General features: G+C 70.9%; 1 non-coding gene and 1 pseudogene across 1 annotated transcript; both read right to left on the bottom strand.

Moving 5' to 3' along the window:
* Positions 1-15149: 15149 nt before the first annotated feature.
* LOC117702310 (small nucleolar RNA SNORA48) lies at positions 15150-15291 on the bottom strand. The gene has a single exon (XR_004606006.1). It is a non-coding gene; the product is annotated as a small nucleolar RNA SNORA48 (small nucleolar RNA).
* Positions 15292-16023: 732 nt separating this feature from the next.
* Positions 16024-16780, bottom strand: LOC117702308 (myc proto-oncogene protein pseudogene; annotated as a pseudogene).
* Between the last annotated feature and the right edge of the window lie 7239 nt (positions 16781-24019).

The raw sequence follows: 24019 nt of genomic DNA, 5'->3' as shown, positions 1-24019 counted from the left end.
GGGGGGGGGGGGGGGGGGGGGGGGGGGGGGGGGGGGGGGGGGGGGGGGGGGGGGGGGGGGGGGGGGGGGGGGGGGGGGGGGGGGGGGGGGGGGGGGGGGGGGGGGGGGGGGGGGGGGGGGGGGGGGGGGGGGGGGGGGGGGGGGGGGGGGGGGGGGGGGGGGGGGGGGGGGGGGGGGGGGGGGGGGGGGGGGGGGGGGGGGGGGGGGGGGGGGGGGGGGGGGGGGGGGGGGGGGGGGGGGGGGGGGGGGGGGGGGGGGGGGGGGGGGGGGGGGGGGGGGGGGGGGGGGGGGGGGGGGGGGGGGGGGGGGGGGGGGGGGGGGGGGGGGGGGGGGGGGGGGGGGGGGGGGGGGGGGGGGGGGGGGGGGGGGGGGGGGGGGGGGGGGGGGGGGGGGGGGGGGGGGGGGGGGGGGGGGGGGGGGGGGGGGGGGGGGGGGGGGGGGGGGGGGGGGGGGGGGGGGGGGGGGGGGGGGGGGGGGGGGGGGGGGGGGGGGGGGGGGGGGGGGGGGGGGGGGGGGGGGGGGGGGGGGGGGGGGGGGGGGGGGGGGGGGGGGGGGGGGGGGGGGGGGGGGGGGGGGGGGGGGGGGGGGGGGGGGGGGGGGGGGGGGGGGGGGGGGGGGGGGGGGGGGGGGGGGGGGGGGGGGGGGGGGGGGGGGGGGGGGGGGGGGGGGGGGGGGGGGGGGGGGGGGGGGGGGGGGGGGGGGGGGGGGGGGGGGGGTGGGGGGGGGGGGGGGGGGGGGGGGGGGGGGGGGGGGGGGGGGGGGGGGGGGGGGGGGGGGGGGGGGGGGGGGGGGGGGGGGGGGGGGGGGGGGGGGGGGGGGGGGGGGGGGGGGGGGGGGGGGGGGGGGGGGGGGGGGGGGGGGGGGGGGGGGGGGGGGGGGGGGGGGGGGGGGGGGGGGGGGGGGGGGGGGGGGGGGGGGGGGGGGGGGGGGGGGGGGGGGGGGGGGGGGGGGGGGGGGGGGGGGGGGGGGGGGGGGGGGGGGGGGGGGGGGGGGGGGGGGGGGGGGGGGGGGGGGGGGGGGGGGGGGGGGGGGGGGGGGGGGGGGGGGGGGGGGGGGGGGGGGGGGGGGGGGGGGGGGGGGGGGGGGGGGGGGGGGGGGGGGGGGGGGGGGGGGGGGGGGGGGGGGGGGGTGGGGGGGGGGGGGGGGGGGGGGGGGGGGGGGGGGGGGGGGGGGGGGGGGGGGGGGGGGGGGGGGGGGGGGGGGGGGGGGGGGGGGGGGGGGGGGGGGGGGGGGGGGGGGGGGGGGGGGGGGGGGGGGGGGGGGGGGGGGGGGGGGGGGGGGGGGGGGGGGGGGGGGGGGGGGGGGGGGGGGGGGGGGGGGGGGGGGGGGGGGGGGGGGGGGGGGGGGGGGGGGGGGGGGGGGGGGGGGGGGGGGGGGGGGGGGGGGGGGGGGGGGGGGGGGGGGGGGGGGGGGGGGGGGGGGGGGGGGGGGGGGGGGGGGGGGGGGGGGGGGGGGGGGGGGGGGGGGGGGGGGGGGGGGGGGGGGGGGGGGGGGGGGGGGGGGGGGGGGGGGGGGGGGGGGGGGGGGGGGGGGGGGGGGGGGGGGGGGGGGGGGGGGGGGGGGGGGGGGGGGGGGGGGGGGGGGGGGGGGGGGGGGGGGGGGGGGGGGGGGGGGGGGGGGGGGGGGGGGGGGGGGGGGGGGGGGGGGGGGGGGGGGGGGGGGGGGGGGGGGGGGGGGGGGGGGGGGGGGGGGGGGGGGGGGGGTGGGGGGGGGGGGGGGGGGGGGGGGGGGGGGGGGGGGGGGGGGGGGGGGGGGGGGGGGGGGGGGGGGGGGGGGGGGGGGGGGGGGGGGGGGGGGGGGGGGGGGGGGGGGGGGGGGGGGGGGGGGGGGGGGGGGGGGGGGGGGGGGGGGGGGGGGGGGGGGGGGGGGGGGGGGGGGGGGGGGGGGGGGGGGGGGGGGGGGGGGGGGGGGGGGGGGGGGGGGGGGGGGGGGGGGGGGGGGGGGGGGGGGGGGGGGGGGGGGGGGGGGGGGGGGGGGGGGGGGGGGGGGGGGGGGGGGGGGGGGGGGGGGGGGGGGGGGGGGGGGGGGGGGGGGGGGGGGGGGGGGGGGGGGGGGGGGGGGGGGGGGGGGGGGGGGGGGGGGGGGGGGGGGGGGGGGGGGGGGGGGGGGGGGGGGGGGGGGGGGGGGGGGGGGGGGGGGGGGGGGGGGGGGGGGGGGGGGGGGGGGGGGGGGGGGGGGGGGGGGGGGGGGGGGGGGGGGGGGGGGGGGGGGGGGGGGGGGGGGGGGGGGGGGGGGGGGGGGGGGGGGGGGGGGGGGGGGGGGGGGGGGGGGGGGGGGGGGGGGGGGGGGGGGGGGGGGGGGGGGGGGGGGGGGGGGGGGGGGGGGGGGGGGGGGGGGGGGGGGGGGGGGGGGGGGGGGGGGGGGGGGGGGGGGGGGGGGGGGGGGGGGGGGGGGGGGGGGGGGGGGGGGGGGGGGGGGGGGGGGGGGGGGGGGGGGGGGGGGGGGGGGGGGGGGGGGGGGGGGGGGGGGGGGGGGGGGGGGGGGGGGGGGGGGGGGGGGGGGGGGGGGGGGGGGGGGGGGGGGGGGGGGGGGGGGGGGGGGGGGGGGGGGGGGGGGGGGGGGGGGGGGGGGGGGGGGGGGGGGGGGGGGGGGGGGGGGGGGGGGGGGGGGGGGGGGGGGGGGGGGGGGGGGGGGGGGGGGGGGGGGGGGGGGGGGGGGGGGGGGGGGGGGGGGGGGGGGGGGGGGGGGGGGGGGGGGGGGGGGGGGGGGGGGGGGGGGGGGGGGGGGGGGGGGGGGGGGGGGGGGGGGGGGGGGGGGGGGGGGGGGGGGGGGGGGGGGGGGGGGGGGGGGGGGGGGGGGGGGGGGGGGGGGGGGGGGGGGGGGGGGGGGGGGGGGGGGGGGGGGGGGGGGGGGGGGGGGGGGGGGGGGGGGGGGGGGGGGGGGGGGGGGGGGGGGGGGGGGGGGGGGGGGGGGGGGGGGGGGGGGGGGGGGGGGGGGGGGGGGGGGGGGGGGGGGGGGGGGGGGGGGGGGGGGGGGGGGGGGGGGGGGGGGGGGGGGGGGGGGGGGGGGGGGGGGGGGGGGGGGGGGGGGGGGGGGGGGGGGGGGGGGGGGGGGGGGGGGGGGGGGGGGGGGGGGGGGGGGGGGGGGGGGGGGGGGGGGGGGGGGGGGGGGGGGGGGGGGGGGGGGGGGGGGGGGGGGGGGGGGGGGGGGGGGGGGGGGGGGGGGGGGGGGGGGGGGGGGGGGGGGGGGGGGGGGGGGGGGGGGGGGGGGGGGGGGGGGGGGGGGGGGGGGGGGGGGGGGGGGGGGGGGGGGGGGGGGGGGGGGGGGTGGGGGGGGGGGGGGGGGGGGGGGGGGGGGGGGGGGGGGGGGGGGGGGGGGGGGGGGGGGGGGGGGGGGGGGGGGGGGGGGGGGGGGGGGGGGGGGGGGGGGGGGGGGGGGGGGGGGGGGGGGGGGGGGGGGGGGGGGGGGGGGGGGGGGGGGGGGGGGGGGGGGGGGGGGGGGGGGGGGGGGGGGGGGGGGGGGGGGGGGGGGGGGGGGGGGGGGGGGGGGGGGGGGGGGGGGGGGGGGGGGGGGGGGGGGGGGGGGGGGGGGGGGGGGGGGGGGGGGGGGTGGGGGGGGGGGGGGGGGGGGGGGGGGGGGGGGGGGGGGGGGGGGGGGGGGGGGGGGGGGGGGGGGGGGGGGGGGGGGGGGGGGGGGGGGGGGGGGGGGGGGGGGGGGGGGGGGGGGGGGGGGGGGGGGGGGGGGGGGGGGGGGGGGGGGGGGGGGGGGGGGGGGGGGGGGGGGGGGGGGGGGGGGGGGGGGGGGGGGGGGGGGGGGGGGGGGGGGGGGGGGGGGGGGGGGGGGGGGGGGGGGGGGGGGGGGGGGGGGGGGGGGGGGGGGGGGGGGGGGGGGGGGGGGGGGGGGGGGGGGGGGGGGGGGGGGGGGGGGGGGGGGGGGGGGGGGGGGGGGGGGGGGGGGGGGGGGGGGGGGGGGGGGGGGGGGGGGGGGGGGGGGGGGGGGGGGGGGGGGGGGGGGGGGGGGGGGGGGGGGGGGGGGGGGGGGGGGGGGGGGGGGGGGGGGGGGGGGGGGGGGGGGGGGGGGGGGGGGGGGGGGGGGGGGGGGGGGGGGGGGGGGGGGGGGGGGGGGGGGGGGGGGGGGGGGGGGGGGGGGGGGGGGGGGGGGGGGGGGGGGGGGGGGGGGGGGGGGGGGGGGGGGGGGGGGGGGGGGGGGGGGGGGGGGGGGGGGGGGGGGGGGGGGGGGGGGGGGGGGGGGGGGGGGGGGGGGGGGTGGGGGGGGGGGGGGGGGGGGGGGGGGGGGGGGGGGGGGGGGGGGGGGGGGGGGGGGGGGGGGGGGGGGGGGGGGGGGGGGGGGGGGGGGGGGGGGGGGTGGGGGGGGGGGGGGGGGGGGGGGGGGGGGGGGGGGGGGGGGGGGGGGGGGGGGGGGGGGGGGGGGGGGGGGGGGGGGGGGGGGGGGTGGGGGGGGGGGGGGGGGGGGGGGGGGGGGGGGGGGGGGGGGGGGGGGGGGGGGGGGGGGGGGGGGGGGGGGGGGGGGGGGGGGGGGGGGGGGGGGGGGGGGGGGGGGGGGGGGGGGGGGGGGGGGGGGGGGGGGGGGGGGGGGGGGGGGGGGGGGGGGGGGGGGGGGGGGGGGGGGGGGGGGGGGGGGGGGGGGGGGGGGGGGGGGGGGGGGGGGGGGGGGGGGGGGGGGGGGGGGGGGGGGGGGGGGGGGGGGGGGGGGGGGGGGGGGGGGGGGGGGGGGGGGGGGGGGGGGGGGGGGGGGGGGGGGGGGGGGGGGGGGGGGGGGGGGGGGGGGGGGGGGGGGGGGGGGGGGGGGGGGGGGGGGGGGGGGGGGGGGGGGGGGGGGGGGGGGGGGGGGGGGGGGGGGGGGGGGGGGGGGGGGGGGGGGGGGGGGGGGGGGGGGGGGGGGGGGGGGGGGGGGGGGGGGGGGGGGGGGGGGGGGGGGGGGGGGGGGGGGGGGGGGGGGGGGGGGGGGTGGGGGGGGGGGGGGGGGGGGGGGGGGGGGGGGGGGGGGGGGGGGGGGGGGGGGGGGGGGGGGGGGGGGGGGGGGGGGGGGGGGGGGGGGGGGGGGGGGGGGGGGGGGGGGGGGGGGGGGGGGGGGGGGGGGGGGGGGGGGGGGGGGGGGGGGGGGGGGGGGGGGGGGGGGGGGGGGGGGGGGGGGGGGGGGGGGGGGGGGGGGGGGGGGGGGGGGGGGGGGGGGGGGGGGGGGGGGGGGGGGGGGGGGGGGGGGGGGGGGGGGGGGGGGGGGGGGGGGGGGGGGGGGGGGGGGGGGGGGGGGGGGGGGGGGGGGGGGGGGGGGGGGGGGGGGGGGGGGGGGGGGGGGGGGGGGGGGGGGGGGGGGGGGGGGGGGGGGGGGGGGGGGGGGGGGGGGGGGGGGGGGGGGGGGGGGGGGGGGGGGGGGGGGGGGGGGGGGGGGGGGGGGTGGGGGGGGGGGGGGGGGGGGGGGGGGGGGGGGGGGGGGGGGGGGGGGGGGGGGGGGGGGGGGGGGGGGGGGGGGGGGGGGGGGGGGGGGGGGGGGGGGGGGGGGGGGGGGGGGGGGGGGGGGGGGGGGGGGGGGGGGGGGGGGGGGGGGGGGGGGGGGGGGGGGGGGGGGGGGGGGGGGGGGGGGGGGGGGGGGGGGGGGGGGGGGGGGGGGGGGGGGGGGGGGGGGGGGGGGGGGGGGGGGGGGGGGGGGGGGGGGGGGGGGGGGGGGGGGGGGGGGGGGGGGGGGGGGGGGGGGGGGGGGGGGGGGGGGGGGGGGGGGGGGGGGGGGGGGGGGGGGGGGGGGGGGGGGGGGGGGGGGGGGGGGGGGGGGGGGGGGGGGGGGGGGGGGGGGGGGGGGGGGGGGGGGGGGGGGGGGGGGGGGGGGGGGGGGGGGGGGGGGGGGGGGGGGGGGGGGGGGGGGGGGGGGGGGGGGGGGGGGGGGGGGGGGGGGGGGGGGGGGGGGGGGGGGGGGGGGGGGGGGGGGGGGGGGGGGGGGGGGGGGGGGGGGGGGGGGGGGGGGGGGGGGGGGGGGGGGGGGGGGGGGGGGGGGGGGGGGGGGGGGGGGGGGGGGGGGGGGGGGGGGGGGGGGGGGGGGGGGGGGGGGGGGGGGGGGGGGGGGGGGGGGGGGGGGGGGGGGGGGGGGGGGGGGGGGGGGGGGGGGGGGGGGGGGGGGGGGGGGGGGGGGGGGGGGGGGGGGGGGGGGGGGGGGGGGGGGGGGGGGGGGGGGGGGGGGGGGGGGGGGGGGGGGGGGGGGGGGGGGGGGGGGGGGGGGGGGGGGGGGGGGGGGGGGGGGGGGGGGGGGGGGGGGGGGGGGGGGGGGGGGGGGGGGGGGGGGGGGGGGGGGGGGGGGGGGGGGGGGGGGGGGGGGGGGGGGGGGGGGGGGGGGGGGGGGGGGGGGGGGGGGGGGGGGGGGGGGGGGGGGGGGGGGGGGGGGGGGGGGGGGGGGGGGGGGGGGGGGGGGGGGGGGGGGGGGGGGGGGGGGGGGGGGGGGGGGGGGGGGGGGGGGGGGGGGGGGGGGGGGGGGGGGGGGGGGGGGGGGGGGGGGGGGGGGGGGGGGGGGGGGGGGGGGGGGGGGGGGGGGGGGGGGGGGGGGGGGGGGGGGGGGGGGGGGGGGGGGGGGGGGGGGGGGGGGGGGGGGGGGGGGGGGGGGGGGGGGGGGGGGGGGGGGGGGGGGGGGGGGGGGGGGGGGGGGGGGGGGGGGGGGGGGGGGGGGGGGGGGGGGGGGGGGGGGGGGGGGGGGGGGGGGGGGGGGGGGGGGGGGGGGGGGGGGGGGGGGGGGGGGGGGGGGGGGGGGGGGGGGGGGGGGGGGGGGGGGGGGGGGGGGGGGGGGGGGGGGGGGGGGGGGGGGGGGGGGGGGGGGGGGGGGGGGGGGGGGGGGGGGGGGGGGGGGGGGGGGGGGGGGGGGGGGGGGGGGGGGGGGGGGGGGGGGGGGGGGGGGGGGGGGGGGGGGGGGGGGGGGGGGGGGGGGGGGGGGGGGGGGTGGGGGGGGGGGGGGGGGGGGGGGGGGGGGGGGGGGGGGGGGGGGGGGGGGGGGGGGGGGGGGGGGGGGGGGGGGGGGGGGGGGGGGGGGGGGGGGGGGGGGGGGGGGGGGGGGGGGGGGGGGGGGGGGGGGGGGGGGGGGGGGGGGGGGGGGGGGGGGGGGGGGGGGGGGGGGGGGGGGGTGGGGGGGGGGGGGGGGGGGGGGGGGGGGGGGGGGGGGGGGGGGGGGGGGGGGGGGGGGGGGGGGGGGGGGGGGGGGGGGGGGGGGGGGGGGGGGGGGGGGGGGGGGGGGGGGGGGGGGGGGGGGGGGGGGGGGGGGGGGGGGGGGGGGGGGGGGGGGGGGGGGGGGGGGGGGGGGGGGGGGGGGGGGGGGGGGGGGGGGGGGGGGGGGGGGGGGGGGGGGGGGGGGGGGGGGGGGGGGGGGGGGGGGGGGGGGGGGGGGGGGGGGGGGGGGGGGGGGGGGGGGGGGGGGGGGGGGGGGGGGGGGGGGGGGGGGGGGGGGGGGGGGGGGGGGGGGGGGGGGGGGGGGGGGGGGGGGGGGGGGGGGGGGGGGGGGGGGGGGGGGGGGGGGGGGGGGGGGGGGGGGGGGGGGGGGGGGGGGGGGGGGGGGGGGGGGGGGGGGGGGGGGGGGGGGGGGGGGGGGGGGGGGGGGGGGGGGGGGGGGGGGGGGGGGGGGGGGGGGGGGGGGGGGGGGGGGGGGGGGGGGGGGGGGGGGGGGGGGGGGGGGGGGGGGGGGGGGGGGGGGGGGGGGGGGGGGGGGGGGGGGGGGGGGGGGGGGGGGGGGGGGGGGGGGGGGGGGGGGGGGGGGGGGGGGGGGGGGGGGGGGGGGGGGGGGGGGGGGGGGGGGGGGGGGGGGGGGGGGGGTGGGGGGGGGGGGGGGGGGGGGGGGGGGGGGGGGGGGGGGGGGGGGGGGGGGGGGGGGGGGGGGGGGGGGGGGGGGGGGGGGGGGGGGGGGGGGGGGGGGGGGGGGGGGGGGGGGGGGGGGGGGGGGGGGGGGGGGGGGGGGGGGGGGGGGGGGGGGGGGGGGGGGGGGGGGGGGGGGGGGGGGGGGGGGGGGGGGGGGGGGGGGGGGGGGGGGGGGGGGGGGGGGGGGGGGGGGGGGGGGGGGGGGGGGGGGGGGGGTGGGGGGGGGGGGGGGGGGGGGGGGGGGGGGGGGGGGGGGGGGGGGGGGGGGGGGGGGGGGGGGGGGGGGGGGGGGGGGGGGGGGGGGGGGGGGGGGGGGGGGGGGGGGGGGGGGGGGGGGGGGGGGGGGGGGGGGGGGGGGGGGGGGGGGGGGGGGGGGGGGGGGGGGGGGGGGGGGGGGGGGGGGGGGGGGGGGGGGGGGGGGGGGGGGGGGGGGGGGGGGGGGGGGGGGGGGGGGGGGGGGGGGGGGGGGGGGGGGGGGGGGGGGGGGGGGGGGGGGGGGGGGGGGGGGGGGGGGGGGGGGGGGGGGGGGGGGGGGGGGGGGGGGGGGGGGGGGGGGGGGGGGGGGGGGGGGGGGGGGGGGGGGGGGGGGGGGGGGGGGGGGGGGGGGGGGGGGGGGGGGGGGGGGGGGGGGGGGGGGGGGGGGGGGGGGGGGGGGGGGGGGGGGGGGGGGGGGGGGGGGGGGGGGGGGGGGGGGGGGGGGGGGGGGGGGGGGGGGGGGGGGGGGGGGGGGGGGGGGGGGGGGGGGGGGGGGGGGGGGGGGGGGGGGGGGGGGGGGGGGGGGGGGGGGGGGGGGGGGGGGGGGGGGGGTGGGGGGGGGGGGGGGGGGGGGGGGGGGGGGGGGGGGGGGGGGGGGGGGGGGGGGGGGGGGGGGGGGGGGGGGGGGGGGGGGGGGGGGGGGGGGGGGGGGGGGGGGGGGGGGGGGGTGGGGGGGGGGGGGGGGGGGGGGGGGGGGGGGGGGGGGGGGGGGGGGGGGGGGGGGGGGGGGGGGGGGGGGGGGGGGGGGGGGGGGGGGGGGGGGGGGGGGGGGGGGGGGGGGGGGGGGGGGGGGGGGGGGGGGGGGGGGGGGGGGGGGGGGGGGGGGGGGGGGGGTGGGGGGGGGGGGGGGGGGGGTGGGGGGGGGGGGGGGGGGGGGGGGGGGGGGGGGGGGGGGGGGGGGGGGGGGGGGGGGGGGGGGGGGGGGGGGGGGGGGGGGGGGGGGGGGGGGGGGGGGGGGGGGGGGGGGGGGGGGGGGGGGGGGGGGGGGGTGGGGGGGGGGGGGGGGGGGGGGGGGGGGGGGGGGGGGGGGGGGGGGGGGGGGGGGGGGGGGGGGGGGGGGGGGGGGGGGGGGGGGGGGGGGGGGGGGGGGGGGGGGGGGGGGGGGTGGGGGGGGGGGGGGGGGGGGGGGGGGGGGGGGGGGGGGGGGGGGGGGTGGGGGGGGGGGGGGGGGGGGGGGGGGGGGGGGGGGGGGGGGGGGGGGGGGGGGGGGGGGGGGGGGGGGGGGGGGGGGGGGGGGGGGGGGGGGGGGGGGGGGGGGGGGGGGGGGGGGGGGTGGGGGGGGGGGGGGGGGGGGGGGGGGGGGGGGGGGGGGGGGGGGGGGGGGGGGGGGGGGGGGGGGGGGGGGGGGGGGGGGGGGGGGGGGGGGGGGGGGGGGGGGGGGGGGGGGGGGGGGGGGGGGGGGGGGGGGGGGGGGGGGGGGGGGGGGGGGGGGGGGGGGGGGGGGGGGGGGGGGGGGGGGGGGGGGGGGGGGGGGGGGGGGGGGGGGGGGGGGGGGGGGGGGGGGGGGGGGGGGGGGGGGGGGGGGGGGGGGGGGGGGGGGGGGGGGGGGGGGGGGGGGGGGGGGGGGGGGGGGGGGGGGGGGGGGGGGGGGGGGGGGGGGGGGGGGGGGGGGGGGGGGGGGGGGGGGGGGGGGGGGGGGGGGGGGGGGGGGGGGGGGGGGGGGGGGGGGGGGGGGGGGGGGGGGGGGGGGGGGGGGGGGGGGGGGGGGGGGGGGGGGGGGGGGGGGGGGGTGGGGGGGGGGGGGGGGGGGGGGGGGGGGGGGGGGGGGGGGGGGGGGGGGGGGGGGGGGGGGGGGGGGGGGGGGGGGGGGGGGGGGGGGGGGGGGGGGGGGGGGGGGGGGGGGGGGGGGGGGGGGGGGGGGGGGGGGGGGGGGGGGGGGGGGGGGGGGGGGGGGGGGGGGGGGGGGGGGGGGGGGGGGGGGGGGGGGGGGGGGGGGGGGGGGGGGGGGGGGGGGGGGGGGGGGGGGGGGGGGGGGGGGGGGGGGGGGGGGGGGGGGGGGGGGGGGGGGGGGGGGGGGTGGGGGGGGGGGGGGGGGGGGGGGGGGGGGGGGGGGGGGGGGGGGGGGGGGGGGGGGGGGGGGGGGGGGGGGGGGGGGGGGGGGGGGGGGGGGGGGGGGGGGGGGGGGGGGGGGGGGGGGGGGGGGGGGGGGGGGGGGGTGGGGGGGGGGGGGGGGGGGGGGGGGGGGGGGGGGGGGGGGGGGGGGGGGGGGGGGGGGGGGGGGGGGGGGGGGGGGGGGGGGGGGGGGGGGGGGGGGGGGGGGGGGGGGGGGTGGGGGGGGGGGGGGGGGGGGGGGTGGGGGGGGGGGGGGGGGGGGGGGGGGGGGGGGGGGGGGGGGGGGGGGGGGGGGGGGGGGGGGGGGGGGGGGGGGGGGGGGGGGGGGGGGGGGGGGGGGGGGGGGGGGGGGGGGGGGGGGGGGGGGGGGGGGGGGGGGGGGGGGGGGGGGGGGGGGGGGGGGGGGGGGGGGGGGGGGGGGGGGGGGGGGGGGGGGGGGGGGGGGGGGGGGGGGGGGGGGGGGGGGGGGGGGGGGGGGGGGGGGGGGGGGGGGGGGGGGGGGGGGGGGGGGGGGGGGGGGGGGGGGGGGGGGGGGGGGGGGGGGGGGGGGGGGGGGGGGGGGGGGGGGGGGGGGGGGGGGGGGGGGGGGGGGGGGGGGGGGGGGGGGGGGGGGGGGGGGGGGGGGGGGGGGGGGGGGGGGGGGGGGTGGGGGGGGGGGGGGGGGGGGGGGGGGGGGGGGGGGGGGGGGGGGGGGGGGGGGGGGGGGGGGGGGGGGGGGGGGGGGGGGGGGGGGGGGGGGGGGGTGGGGGGGGGGGGGGGGGGGGGGGGGGGGGGGGGGGGGGGGGGGGGGGGGGGTGGGGGGGGGGGGGGGGGGGGGGGGGGGGGGGGGTGGGGGGGGGGGGGGGGGGGGGGGGGGGGGGGGGGGGGGGGGGGGGGGGGGGGGGGGGGGGGGGGGGGGGGGGGGGGGGGGGGGGGGGGGGGGGGGGGGGGGGGGGGGGGGGGGGGGGGGGGGGGGGGGGGGGGGGGGGGGGGGGGGGGTGGGGGGGGGGGGGGGGGGGGGGGGGGGGGGGGGGGGGGGGGGGGGGGGGGGGGGGGGGGGGGGGGGGGGGGGGGGGGGGGGGGGGGGGGGGGGGGGGGGGGGGGGGGGGGGGGGGGGGGGGGGGGGGGGGGGGGTGGGGGGGGGGGGGGGGGGGGGGGGGGGGGGGGGGGGGGGGGGGGGGGGTGGGGGGGGGGGGGGGGGGGGGGGGGGGGGGGGGGGGGTGGGGGGGGGGGGGGGGGGGGGGGGGGGGGGGTGGGGGGGGGGGGGGGGGGGGGGGGGGGGGGGGGGGGGGGGGGGGGGGGGGGGGGGGGGGGGGGGGGGGGGGGGGGGGGGGGGGGGGGGGGGGGGGGGGGGGGGGGGGGGGGGGGGGGGGGGGGGGGGGGGGGGGGGGGGGGGGGGGGGGGGGGGGGGGGGGGGGGGGGGGGGGGGGTGGGGGGGGGGGGGGGGGGGGGGGGGGGGGGGGGGGGGGGGGGGGTGGGGGGGGGGGGGGGGGGGGGGGGGGGGGGGGGGGGGGGGGGGGGGGGGGGGGGGGGGGGGGGGGGGGGGGGGGGGGGGGGTTTGTTTTGGGTCATTTGGGTAATTGTCCCTGAGGACTTTTCAGACAAGGTATTGGAGATCTACAAATCTGTAAGGCTGCTAGCTCAAGGCCCACCTGGACTTTAACTTGAGGCGCTAAGTATATATGACCAACATCAGTACTGGAATGTGCCCTGGAACACTCAGACAATCTTTGGCGGTCAGGAAGTATGGCACTAATTGGGTCACATGATAGATGGGTGGGGACTAGATCTATGGTATTAAAGCCTTCTGATGGAATTGATGCTAGCATCCTCTGGGGAGAAAAGATATAGGCTCAAGTTTTCAGAAAATTATTTCCAAGAAGACTTACAGAGACATGGAATGAATAAGAGACTCTGATCTCCAAAAAGAGGCTCCCACTGGGAAAGATGGATAGAGATTGAGGGGTGTCATAGTTTGTAAACGGCCCCAGCTATAGGCACATTGAAAGAGTGCTGGGGTCAAGACAGAATCAGTCGGTGTCAGTCAGAGCTCTGATGAGTTCATCCTCAATTTAATATCTAAGTCTACTTGGTTGGTTTTATGCAGGGGAAAAAGCCCCCCCAAATGTCTCTAGAGTACCCCTAGATCCATTTGGTGGGAAGAGCACAGAGGTCTTAACAAGGTTTAATTTCAGCCAGTGCTCACATTTAAGGCAGTTCTTTATTTTGTTGAAACCTGAGGACAGCCAGGCCTATTGGTTCTCTTTGAGCATGTCCTGCTCCTCCAGGGCAGGTTCTACTCAGCCACAACCTCATCAGATTTCTGAGCCCTGATTTCACCTTGGCTCTGTGCTCAGGGGCACACACAGAGGGCAGCCACGCTTCTCAAGCATAGCGTTTTTCTGTGTACAAATACAAACTATCCATGTGGAGAGTGAGTATCCTCCTTCGAAGCACTCAAAGAATTCATGATCTCACCGTTCTGCAGATTGTGCATGAAGGAACCCAACACTAACCATGCAATTCATTAGCATTTCCCAGGTGCCTAATATACATAACTCAAAGCTAATTTACATAACATGGCCAACAATTTTGAGTATGAAGCAGAGTTTTATGATGTGAAATTGACTTGTGAATCATTTCAACATCCAGAAAGTTTTAGGTTTTGGAATATTGCTTTTTTTTTTCTTTCTTTCTTTCTTTTTGGTATTGCAAGACAGGGCTTCTCCAAGTAGCTCTGGCTATCCTGAAACTCTCTATGTAGACCAGGCTGGCCTTGGACTTACAGATTTGCCTGCTTCTGCCTCCTGAGTGCTGGGATTAACGGTGTGTGCCACCACCCAGTGGAGTACTAGGGTCTTTTTTTAAAAAAAACTTTTTATTGATTTTTTTTTGTGAGTTTCACATCATGCACCTAGGTCTCACTTATCTCCCTGTCCCCTCATATCTGCCCTTTGTCCTTGCAACCTCCCCCCAAAAAAATAAACACACACGAACACACACACACACATCAAGCTAGAAAACATTTTATTGTGGATGCTGTAGTGTGTCACAGTGTGTCCCACAGTGTATTCCTCTGTCCACATGTCTTCGCTTGCAAATGTTCATTGACACGAGTCATTGGTCTGGTTCAGGTCTCTGGCTTCTGTGACACCATCAATACTGGGTCCGCACCTTGACTCCTCCCAGTTATCCTGTTGGTGCCCTGTGTCATGGAGATCCTGAAGACGTGGAACAGCAGAACTGAGACTTTCACATGCCCCAACCCTTCACAGATGATATAGGTTTTAGGGGGACCAATTCAGAGCCTTGGATCTGGGCCTGGGTGGTAGCTCAGTGCTAAGGCCTGGGTAATTGCTACCTGTATAGCCAGCCATTTCATGCTATTACTGTTACTAGGAAACTTTCTCACGCAAGTTGATTGCATTTTTGTTATGTTCTATGCTTTGATGTTCTTAGAAACCAATCACAATAGAGTTCAGTTAGAATTGCTTTGTATACTTAGCTACAATGAGACCCAAACCACCTGTCCAGCAGTACCTTTTGAACTTATGCATGAGCTTTCATGGTTTTTCCCTTTATAATCTGCCCCTGGAATGGACCCCAACATAAGAGAGGCACCTGCACCAATACAAGAAGCCATTTGGAATAAGATTTCCATTTTGAGTTGTCGCAGGCTGAGCTGCCCCACGTTGGGTGCCAAAAATGTTGAAGACCTCTCTGTCCCACGTTGGGGGCCAAAAATGTTTCGGACCGCTCTGTCGGTGTTTGAACCCCCACTGCCAAAAGCCTTGGGGGCTAAATTGTTAGAGCCAGCACTGCCCCAAACTGCTCTGGTCTGTGGGTCGGGGTTCAGCAAGAGAGAGAGTGAGGACGGACTTGAAGAATAGAGACCAGACAGAGTGTGATTCAATCCCGTTTATTCTTCAGTCTCTCTTCTTCCCTTCAAGTCCCAAGTCTTGAGTTCCTAGTTCCTAGTTGTACTCTTTTCAAGTCTCAAGTGCCTACTACTGCTTCCAAGTTCTTCCTCCAAGTTGTACTCCTCCGAGTGTCTAATGTCTACTGATTTCTTCTGTTTGCCTCTTGCCTTTTATATGTCTCACTTCTAAGCCACGCCTCTAAGTCACACCTTTAATCATGCCCTTAGGCCTTGTCTCTAAATCTGATCTCTAAGTCACACCCTTAAGTCACACACCTTTAAGTCTCACACACCCAAAGGAAAATCCTGGGTATCTAAAGCAAGATGTTATCAGAGTGTGCTCAGCTGTTGTAGGCTAATGCAATCAAGTCTCTGTTAAAGGTATATGGCTCAAGATGGCTGCAAGGATGATAGCTGCCTTCTTTCAGCTCCCCACATTGAGTGAGGGTCAAGTAAAGTTTATGTTCCCAAGACCTCCCTGGGAACTGACATCCTACTTGGCAGAAAGAGACATGTACGTGGTAACTGACATCCTGGTTGGCAAGTTGGGACATAAATGTTAGACAAGGCAAGTCACCAGCCACAGTGGAATATCCCAACCAGTGAGAACGGGAGAAGTGTACCACAAAGATGTGTTTCCTAAGGAAGTTCTCTATCCCTAATCCTAAAATAACTTGGCACAGATGCTTGTAGATTTCAAGTTTAAAAGCTCTGTAGGATCCTGGTTCAGGGTTGAAGTCAGCTCCCTAGTCTGGTTTACGGCCCTGACCAATCAGTCCTGGGTGAATGCTCAATACACTCTCCCTGTCTGACCGATGATGGGTGTGCTGACCAGGAGAGGAGCAGGGCCTGCTCTCCTGAGTGCTCCAGCCAGCAAGAGACAGGGTCAGCTCACTAATTCCCAGAATCCCAGGGCCAGTTCTTCCAACTACAGAAGGTAGTGAAGGGCACAGGGTGGGAAGAGCCTCAGCCCTGCACCCACATTACCTCACAGCAGATGAGTGGGGGGACTATCTCTCCCTCTTCTGTTCTCAGGGTTGGCTTGCCTACTCCCTCTTGATCAGGGCTACTTCTACTGTGCTACCCAGGCAAGGTTCAGGGCCCACTCTCTACAGTGCTGCAGCTAGAGAGCACCTGTCCTAGGTAGGGACAGCTCGCCTGCTCCCAGAGTCCTAGGCATAAGACAGTTTTGGCCATCAAGGCAGGCATCACACTAGGCTGAGCAGAGGACTGCCATCTGCTCTGTCCCTGACTGATATAAGAACACCACCACCAACAAGGTGTCTCTGCCCATTGCCAGGGGTGAGAGGATATTAAGGTTTTTTTTTTTTTTTTTTTTAATTACATGTATTTATTTCAGGAAAGGTCACTTGTATATCAGAGTACACATGTGGAAGTCAGAGGACAGCTTGTTGAAGTCTATGTGGGCCCCAGGGATCAAACTCTGGTCATCAGGCAAGTGTCCTTTCCCACTGTACTATCTCCTGCCCCCATTTTTCTTAATTTTTTTTTTTTTTTTTTTTTTTTTTTTTTTTTTTTTTTTGGTTTGGTTTTTTTTTGTTTGTTTTTTAGTTTTTTGGCTCAATTATATTTTTCCAATTATTTTATTTTTTTCTAAAAACAATAGAAAAAAATCAACTTTAAAAATGAAAATATCTTTAAATAAAAAAATTATGGTTTGTTATTATACATGTCTTAAAATCTTGTATAACTGTTATAAACGTTTTATTAAAGTTATTTACATTTAAAGGCCCTATTTATATCGGAAAATATTTTTCTTTAAAAAACAATTAAATACAAATCTGTTAAAGGAAAAAGAAAAAAAAAATGGGAAGCATTAAAAAAAAGTTCTTTTATACCATTTAAGTTTGAGGCAGTTAACATTATGGCTGAAGCTTACAGTCCCAAAGCCCCAGCCAAAGGTTGTGAGGTTGGGCTTTGAGCATGCATGTGAAGTCCAGTGCATCAGTTCTGTCAGAAGGAACCGTTCTCCTTACTCTCATGAGAGATTCCAGCTCCTCCTAGCTTTAGGTCAGTTTATGCACCAGAGTTTCGAAGCTATTCGAGTTTGTGTTTCAACTGTTCTCAGCCGTTTCCTCAGTAAATCCTTTTCTGAGCAGAGCTTGTGTTCATCTGCTTGAATGGACAGGATGTAGGCGGTGGCTTTTTTGAGGATAAATACCTTGGGGGCCTTTTCGTTGTTTTCCAACTCAGGGATCTGGTCACGCAGGGCAAAAAAGCTGCGCTTCAGCCCATTCCTCCTCTGACGTTCCAAGACATTGTGTGTCCGCCTCTTGTCGTTTTCCTCCGTGTCTGAGGCTGGAGCATTTGCGGTTGTTGCTGATCTGTTTCAGGACCCTGCCACTGTCCAACTTGGACCTCTTGGCAGCTGGATAGTCCTTCCTCGTGAAGGGGGGGCGCTGCATAATTGTGCTGGTGAGTGGAGACATGGCACCTCTTGAGGACCAGTGGGCTGTGTAGAGGTTTGCTATAGCCCTCTTGATGGGGATGACCCTGACTCGGACCTCTTCGAAGGGGTTTGCCTCTTTTCCACAGACACCACATCAATTTCTTCCTCATCTTCTTGTTCTTCTTCAGAGTTGCTGCTGGTGGTGGGCGGTGTCTCGTCATGCAGCACTAGGGGCTCAGGGCTGGCCCGTGGGGAGGACTCGAAGGACAGCAGCGAGTCCGAGGAAGGAGAGAAGGCTGTGGAATCGGACGAGGTACAGGATTTGGGTGAGCTGCTGTCGTTGAGCGGGTAGGGAAAGACCACCGAGGGGTCAATGCCCCATTTTTCAATTTAGATTTTTGACATAGGTGTGCTCAACTTGCGGTTTACATGAAATAGCTGGAATGGAAAGATGGATTCTTTTCTTTTCTTTTCTTTTGTGCCCTAGGACCACAATACAATTCACACATCATACTCCAACCTCAGATGTCTTTGTTAAGTGTCAAACTTGGGACAAGCATCTGGGGTGCCAACTTAACCTATTAAAGCAGATCTGACCTTCAGGCTCCCCCAGCATCCCTGCCTGTTACAGGGTATGGCTGGCAAACCCCACTCTCTACCCTGAACTTTCCATCCCAGTGCCATGGCTGCCCTTTCCCCAGAAGCACTTTCCTACAGAATCCAGACATTTCGCTACCTCCTGTCTCTGTGCCCCCGCCTCTCCTCCTGGCTGCTGTACTTGGTTCCTCTCTCCCCCACTGCCCTGTTTCCCTGATGTGCCTGCCCATGGCTAAGCTCTCCCAGGTGTCCATAATAACCCTGCCCCCACCATACCTAGGAGCAGCCATGTTCTTCCTTTCCTTTTTACCTCTTTTTTTTTTGACCTGTCTATGTGTTGTGTGACCGGGTGGCCACTTTCAGAACTGAGGACATTATGCCTGCTCCCTTTCCTCTTCCTCCCTGACTTACACTGATTGCAGAAGGGGACAAATTGGGGAGATCTGGGCAGTGCCTCCTTATGCCTAAGGGGACAAGGGACAGAAGGGGATCAGTAGAACAAATGTATAGTTTGACACTTGAATGCCAATGGCAAAGACCCTTGGCTTCCTGGCTCCTCCAAGCTAGAAGGCTGGTCTCCAAGCCTTCAGAGCAAAGAAAATTCTGTTTGTTTCTATTGCTTGAATTGCAGTGTTTGAAATGCGTTTATTTAAGGAAAGGTGGTGTTTTTAATATTACCTTGAAATTGCTATTTGTCTTCTTTATCATAGACTGCAGATTCTGCTTCTCTTTCTCTTGTTTTTGAGAACAGGCTAGCCTTAAACTCTCCGTAAAAAATGAGCGTGACCTTGAATTTCTAATCAGCACCAAATTTTACTATTCCAGTTTCTAGAAGCAAAGCACTGTCTCTTTCAGGATGAATCACAAAGGTAAGTAAGCACTGGCATTTTCTAAAGCAGACATTTGACACAGAACACTTTTCTGAAGCAGACTTTAAAATGTGCAGGAAACACATTGGTACCCAACCCCGGCAACACAAGCTCTTTGGGTTGGTGTTCTCTAGTTTAGAAGCAGAGAAGGAAGGGCAGGAGAGAGAGTCAAATGGCAGGAGGTCTGAGGTTATAAATACATGTTCCAGTGCTGAGGCAGCCACAGAATTCCAGGTGGAGGGACAGCCCTCAGAACATTCACAGATTCTGTTTAGACATGCCTCTTTCCTCTCTTCCCTCATTGCAGCCAACAATTAGACTCTTCGATCCATTTCCAGCCAAAAAAAATTAAGAATTACCACTGGCTCTTGATTTTGCCAGTTTAAAACTAACAGAAAATAAGGGAAAAAAAGAATGCTTTGCCCACAGAGTTCCAGATCTCTAGAATAGGGTCAAGAAATGTGGCTGTGATGGATTCTTTCTCAGTTGCTAGGGAACACTGGGGACATTACATAAATGCCACAAGGACCATCAAAGCAGATGGAACAGAGCATTAACCGACTGCCTGAGGTGGTCAGTCAGTTGAGGACCTGCAGTGATATGCATAGCTTTGTTAAGTGGGTCATGAGAGAGACTCACCTTTCCCAAGGTGAGGCAGAGTGTAGTGTTAGACAGGCTAACGATATGATTTGGCATAAGGTTATCTGTTCTCGCTCAAGAGATGAGTGTACGTGCTTCAGTGCACTTTATTAGAAAAGGGTAAATTGTGATATCCTTGATGCCTGATGTGGGTAGATAATTTAGGCACAAAAAAGTATGAACGAATAAATAACCTAAAATTGAATCAACTTCACTCCTATTTATTGAGTACTTGTCACATTCCCTTGTCACAAAGGAAAAACACAAACTGATGTTTGGATCAAAGACCTGCCAGGAAATGGTTATGTTAGATTATAATGGAGCTGAGAAGCTCTGGCCACCCGATGACATCATTGTAGTCACAGTGTCCTGGTCCAGAGCATCATTTACATTTGTAGTCAGTGATGCTGTCAAGGACAGACCCCAGTGACAGCAGCTGTGTAAGTGAAGGGCACACAAAGCTTGACACAGGTAACAGGAGGCTTGTCTCTATTGCTTTGCTATGTATGTAATGGTGGTGTGGTTAACCCCCTGTAACTCTCCAGAGGTGCGCCTGCTTCTCGCTACCACCGCAATGTTGTGGATTCTCGAATGAAAGACCACGCACACATGCACAAACACACAGCCTTATTTTTAATATCCCCTAAGCAGCTCAACAGCTGGGCCACTCCCAAACTTCCACGTGGCTGACGCCTTCCCTCTGATACTCCTGAATTATTACTTACTAAAATCTGTATTTCCTCTCTGCTACCCCAGACCCAATCGGCTCTTACACGACTGTTACTCTGTCATCTGCAGCTCTTCTGCCTGATCCTCCTACTTCCCTGGCATGGCAATTCTAAACTTTCTTCTTCTCCGAGTTCCCTTGCCTGAGAAATCTAAAATTCCTGCCTCTGTCTCTATGCCCACCCACTGGCTGCCGGCAACTTTATTTACCAATTAGATCCAAATGGGGAGAGGGACCACGGTGTCTTACATGTAGATTTTCAAATTGGAACCCAATCAACATACTATAAACAATAAACAAAATACACAACATTAGCGTACTTTAAGAAAAGATTTTCTTTTATGTATTTGAGGGTCTGCCTGCCTGCATGTATGTTATCACACGCATGCAGTGCCCATGAACACCAGAAGAGGGCATAATATCCCTCTAGAACTGGCAAGGTGGTTGTGTGCCATCACATAGGTACATCTCTGTAACCCTACAATACACTTTTTTATCATTCGAAAAAAGAAATGTGGACTAACAATGACAGCTCCTACAAAGAGCTTTTCACCTGCAAGGGAAAAAAATCAACACAAGCTAGGTAGTTCTCATTGCAGTGCTCTGAAGCAGAAAGCAAATATAACTGTCTCTGTTTTCTAGTCAAAGGACCCTTGGGAGATGATGCAGACTTCCCTGCGTGAAGTTGCTCCAGCTCTATCTCCTGATTTACCCATCACTTGGGCGTTATTGCTAACACTGTTTGGCATTCACAGTCTAACAACACTGGGAAACTGAAGTCTGGGGGATGCACTGCACACAGGGGAAATCGGAAGTCAGAATAAGTGGGTATGTATGGATGAGACAGACCTTGGTTGGAGTCCCAGCTCTGCTGCCTGCCCTATGACCCCAACTGCAGGCTCAGTTTCCTTGCAAATAAATGGTGAGTTTGTGCCCCTTCCTTTCCTTCCTTGCTATTAAAAAGGTCTTTGCTTCTGCTTTAGCCACTTCCTATAAAGTATCCTGGGGCCTAGCTTCTCCATCCCCTGGCTTTGCTCACCCCAGAGCCTATTACAGCACAGCTCAGGACCAAGGCCTGGGAGGAGGGTTTCCAGCTCATGCTGCCTCTGTCTCCTCATCCAGGCTGGACTCTAAACCAAATGCAGCTCTTACTAATCCCCACTGTTTCTAATGCTGCCTCCATTCTGAGTGTTGGAGAGTAGAGGATTAGCAGCAATCTTAAGAAAGAAAAAGCAAGAGAGAATTTAGGGGCATTTCTCTTATTTTGTTTTGTTTTACAAGGTGGGATGGGGAGGAACTTTCGAGTTAGTTGAAGAATTTTATGATCTTGGAAGTCAACCTGACATCTTTATTTGTCTATATGACTGCTTGGTTTTGTTTTTTATTTAACAAATAAATTTTGAATGTGTTGTGACAAGTCCCAGGGAGACAATGAATGAGACGGAATCGTCTTCCAAGATGTTCACAGCCTAAATAAAAAGAGAAAAATGACAAGCGGAAAAAATGGCCTTTACATTGCTAGGAAGAGTTCATACACATGAGGCATAGAGCGGAGAGGCTAACCGGAAAGGGGGCGGAGAAATCAGTGGGTGCCATGTTAAAAGGGTCTTGAAAGCTAAATTGGTTAGTAGCAGACAGGTGTATAAACTAGAGAGACCAAGGAACAAAGACTCTGGATTGTGAAGATTACAAAAGTCTCCACGGTGTCTCAGCTTGACCATTTGCCAGATCAGATGAGACCTATGCCTACTTGAATAGAAGTCATAGCACCATCAGGCTGGCGTGTTTCCTCTAACTTAGAGCACCATGTTCAGATTTCCTGACAACAACATTAATATTTCCATTTCTGGGTCTGCTTTAGTAATTAATGATCGTTGATCCGTATGACTGAGTATCGGCCATTTTCTAGAGCACTCTAATTTGGTGGAATAATTTGCTGATATTCTTGGTGGTTTGTCCATACTCTCCTTAGAGGTGAGTAATACATTTGACATTTTATCGAGGAAGGATAGGCTGTGGAAACATTTGGGGACCTCTATAAGTTTACAGAAGTGTCCAGTTAGTGTATTACTGACTGGATGGAGAGATGCCTTGATAATTGGTAAGGTATGCTTCTGGGTGTGTCTACAAGGATGTTTCTAGAAGACTGGTGTGTGGGCCAGTGAGATGGGCTGGGCAGAATCACCCTGAATGTGCACGTATCAGGCACTAAGCTAGGCTTCTGAGCTCATAAGAAAAGAAAGATGTAGAAGAGAGGGGAAGGCCATGCAAGGTCGTGGCCTTGTTAGGACATAAGCTTTGTCCTAGAGTGGATACAGTGTTGGCTGCCCTGGTCACTACCATGGCTATCAAGTTCTAGCCTTTGAGCACTGCCAGACACCAGCACCTCTCCAGGGCTCTAAAAACTAACAGATGTCATTTTAAAAGCACAGCTTCAGGTTTAGAGAAAAGATGGGCAGAGAATCCACCGCATTCAGCGTCCCAGCTGATACCCATGAACCTTTACTAATATCTCGTCTCGGTTTGGTACATTGGCTACCATTAATGATCCATTACAGATATGGTCTTTTAAAAAAAAGATTTATTTATTTTTATGTTACAGGTAATAAGGCTTTTCTTGTTTGTGAACCACGTGAGTGCCTGGTGCCCACAGAGGCTTAGGGTAGGCATCAGATCCATTGAACCAGAGTTATAGATGGTTATGACGCAAAATATGGGTATTGGGAATCAAACCTGGGTCCCCTGGAAAAACAGCCAGTGTTCTTACCTGAGCCTTCTTTCCAGCCCTGGGTGCTATATTCTATAAGCCAGACTCTAGAGTGTATTCTGATTTGCCTTGTTTTTGACCCCATGTCCTTTTCTGCTCTGCCATACCATCTTCCTTAGGCTCCTCCTGGCTGTGAGATTCTCAGCCTGCCTTTCTGCCCCTTGACCTTGGCAGCTTTGAAAGGTGTCAGTGGTCAGATATGTTGTAGGACATTGCTTTGTGGGAAGTGGTCTAACGCTTTTCTCCTAATTAGAATTTTGAAAGGAAGAGCATAAGGAAAATGCCTTTTAAATGTCTAGTTCTTTTATTTCTTTATATACATCTGTTAAACGTGAATTCACAGGGAATACACACTATTGGTGGGAATTCTGAACATGGCATGCTCTCTAAACCTAAAATTATTCTTTAAAAGTGACACCTGTTAGCTTAAAACACAGTCAATGCTGCATCAATGGGGCTCTGATGCTCACCCTTTGTCCTTTCTGTGTAAATGGTTTTAGCTGACATCATAAAAGCAAGAGCATCAACCCCGGGGCCTTTCCCTGCATGCTGTAGGTCCTGTCTCTCGTGGCAGTCAGAAAAGGATGGACCTTTTGACCACAGCTCAGACATCTAGGAGCTAGAGGAAGGGAAGGAATCTGGGAAGTCTACTATTCTAGAACTCCACAATTTGTAACAAAATTATAAATTTTAAATAAATTTTAGAAATTCATTAAAAAAAATAACAACAACCACATTTGAGACCTGGGCAGACAGTACAATAAGACACTTTTGTTGCCAGCATGAGGACCTGTTTGTCATTTGATGTCAGGGACCTGTGGTCCCAAACATTTCATTCTCTGTGACGTCAAGGCCAGAGAATAGATACTGCAGTTCACCAGAACCAGGGCCTCGCCCTTCTCCCTCAGACTCTCAGTCAGTCTGTCTTATGAGATATATGTATTTGTCATGGAAACATCCTCCCAGAATTTCTTTAGCTTTCCTTTCATATTGTTTGTACATCTGAAGTAAAAATAAATTTGATTCTTAAATATAAAGGCAATTGGGTTTTGAGAAATTGTGTCTTACATGTTCTCTCTCTTTCTCTCTCTCTCTCTCTCTCTCTCTCTCTCTCTCTCTCTCTCTCTCTCTCTCTGTATGTGTGTGTGTTCTCAAGAGCACACGTGCTAAGAAAATAAGATGTCTACTTAATAAATACAGACCAATATGGTAATTATAGATTGCTAGGATTTTCATTAGTATTTTTACTTTTTTCCCTTTGTGTTTGTGTAAGCCAGTGCTTGAACAAATCTTAGCAAACATTTTGCAACTTTTAAAAAGAAGTAGAAAGAGTGTGGAAAAGGTGGGAGTCATTTTCTTGCTAGAACCCTGGGGAAAGGAGGCGTCAGGGGTAGAGGAAGAAGGCCCTGTTTCTTTGAAATCAAAGGATAAAAAGATAATTATAGAGATTTTTAAATAAATAAATAAATAAATAAATAAATAAATAAATAAATAAATAAAGCGTAGCTGGGGCTTTACACCAGATGTTCGCATGGCCTCCATCATTTTGGAAGAAGCAAGATAAAAATCATTTCCAGTGGGCATTCTTTTATAAAGACTACCCCAGAGCACATGGGGTCCAGGCTCCGAAGCAATTAAATGTTTTGATGTGAGTGCTGACTGTCATGTCGGTGAGGGAACTTCATCACTGCCAACAAAGATAATCCTAGACCATAAAGTCTGAGTAGTGAAGACACAAGTCCACAGGAACACGAACGACAAAGAGACAAATAGAAACAAGAGTAGCAATAACGGTGGGCAGGGAAGTGTCGGGGAGCGTGACCTATGCCCCAGCAGCAGACAAGAGCTCCCTGTGGATTTATTTCTTGATCTGGTGCTCTGTTGTGGCTGCTGTCTCCTTTTGTAGCTGTTGTAGGTTTGTTTTTTTGAGACAAGGTCTCACTACGAGGCTCTTGTGGGTCTTGGGCTGCAGTGTTGACCAAGCCGGCATTGAACTGACATTGAATTCTCCTGGATGTTGCAGA

Source organism: Arvicanthis niloticus, unplaced genomic scaffold (assembly GCF_011762505.2).
Source record: "Arvicanthis niloticus isolate mArvNil1 unplaced genomic scaffold, mArvNil1.pat.X pat_scaffold_680_arrow_ctg1, whole genome shotgun sequence".
NCBI lineage: Eukaryota > Metazoa > Chordata > Mammalia > Rodentia > Muridae > Arvicanthis > Arvicanthis niloticus.
Note: the sequence above shows the minus strand (reverse complement) of the source record. Positions and strands in the feature narration are given on the sequence as shown.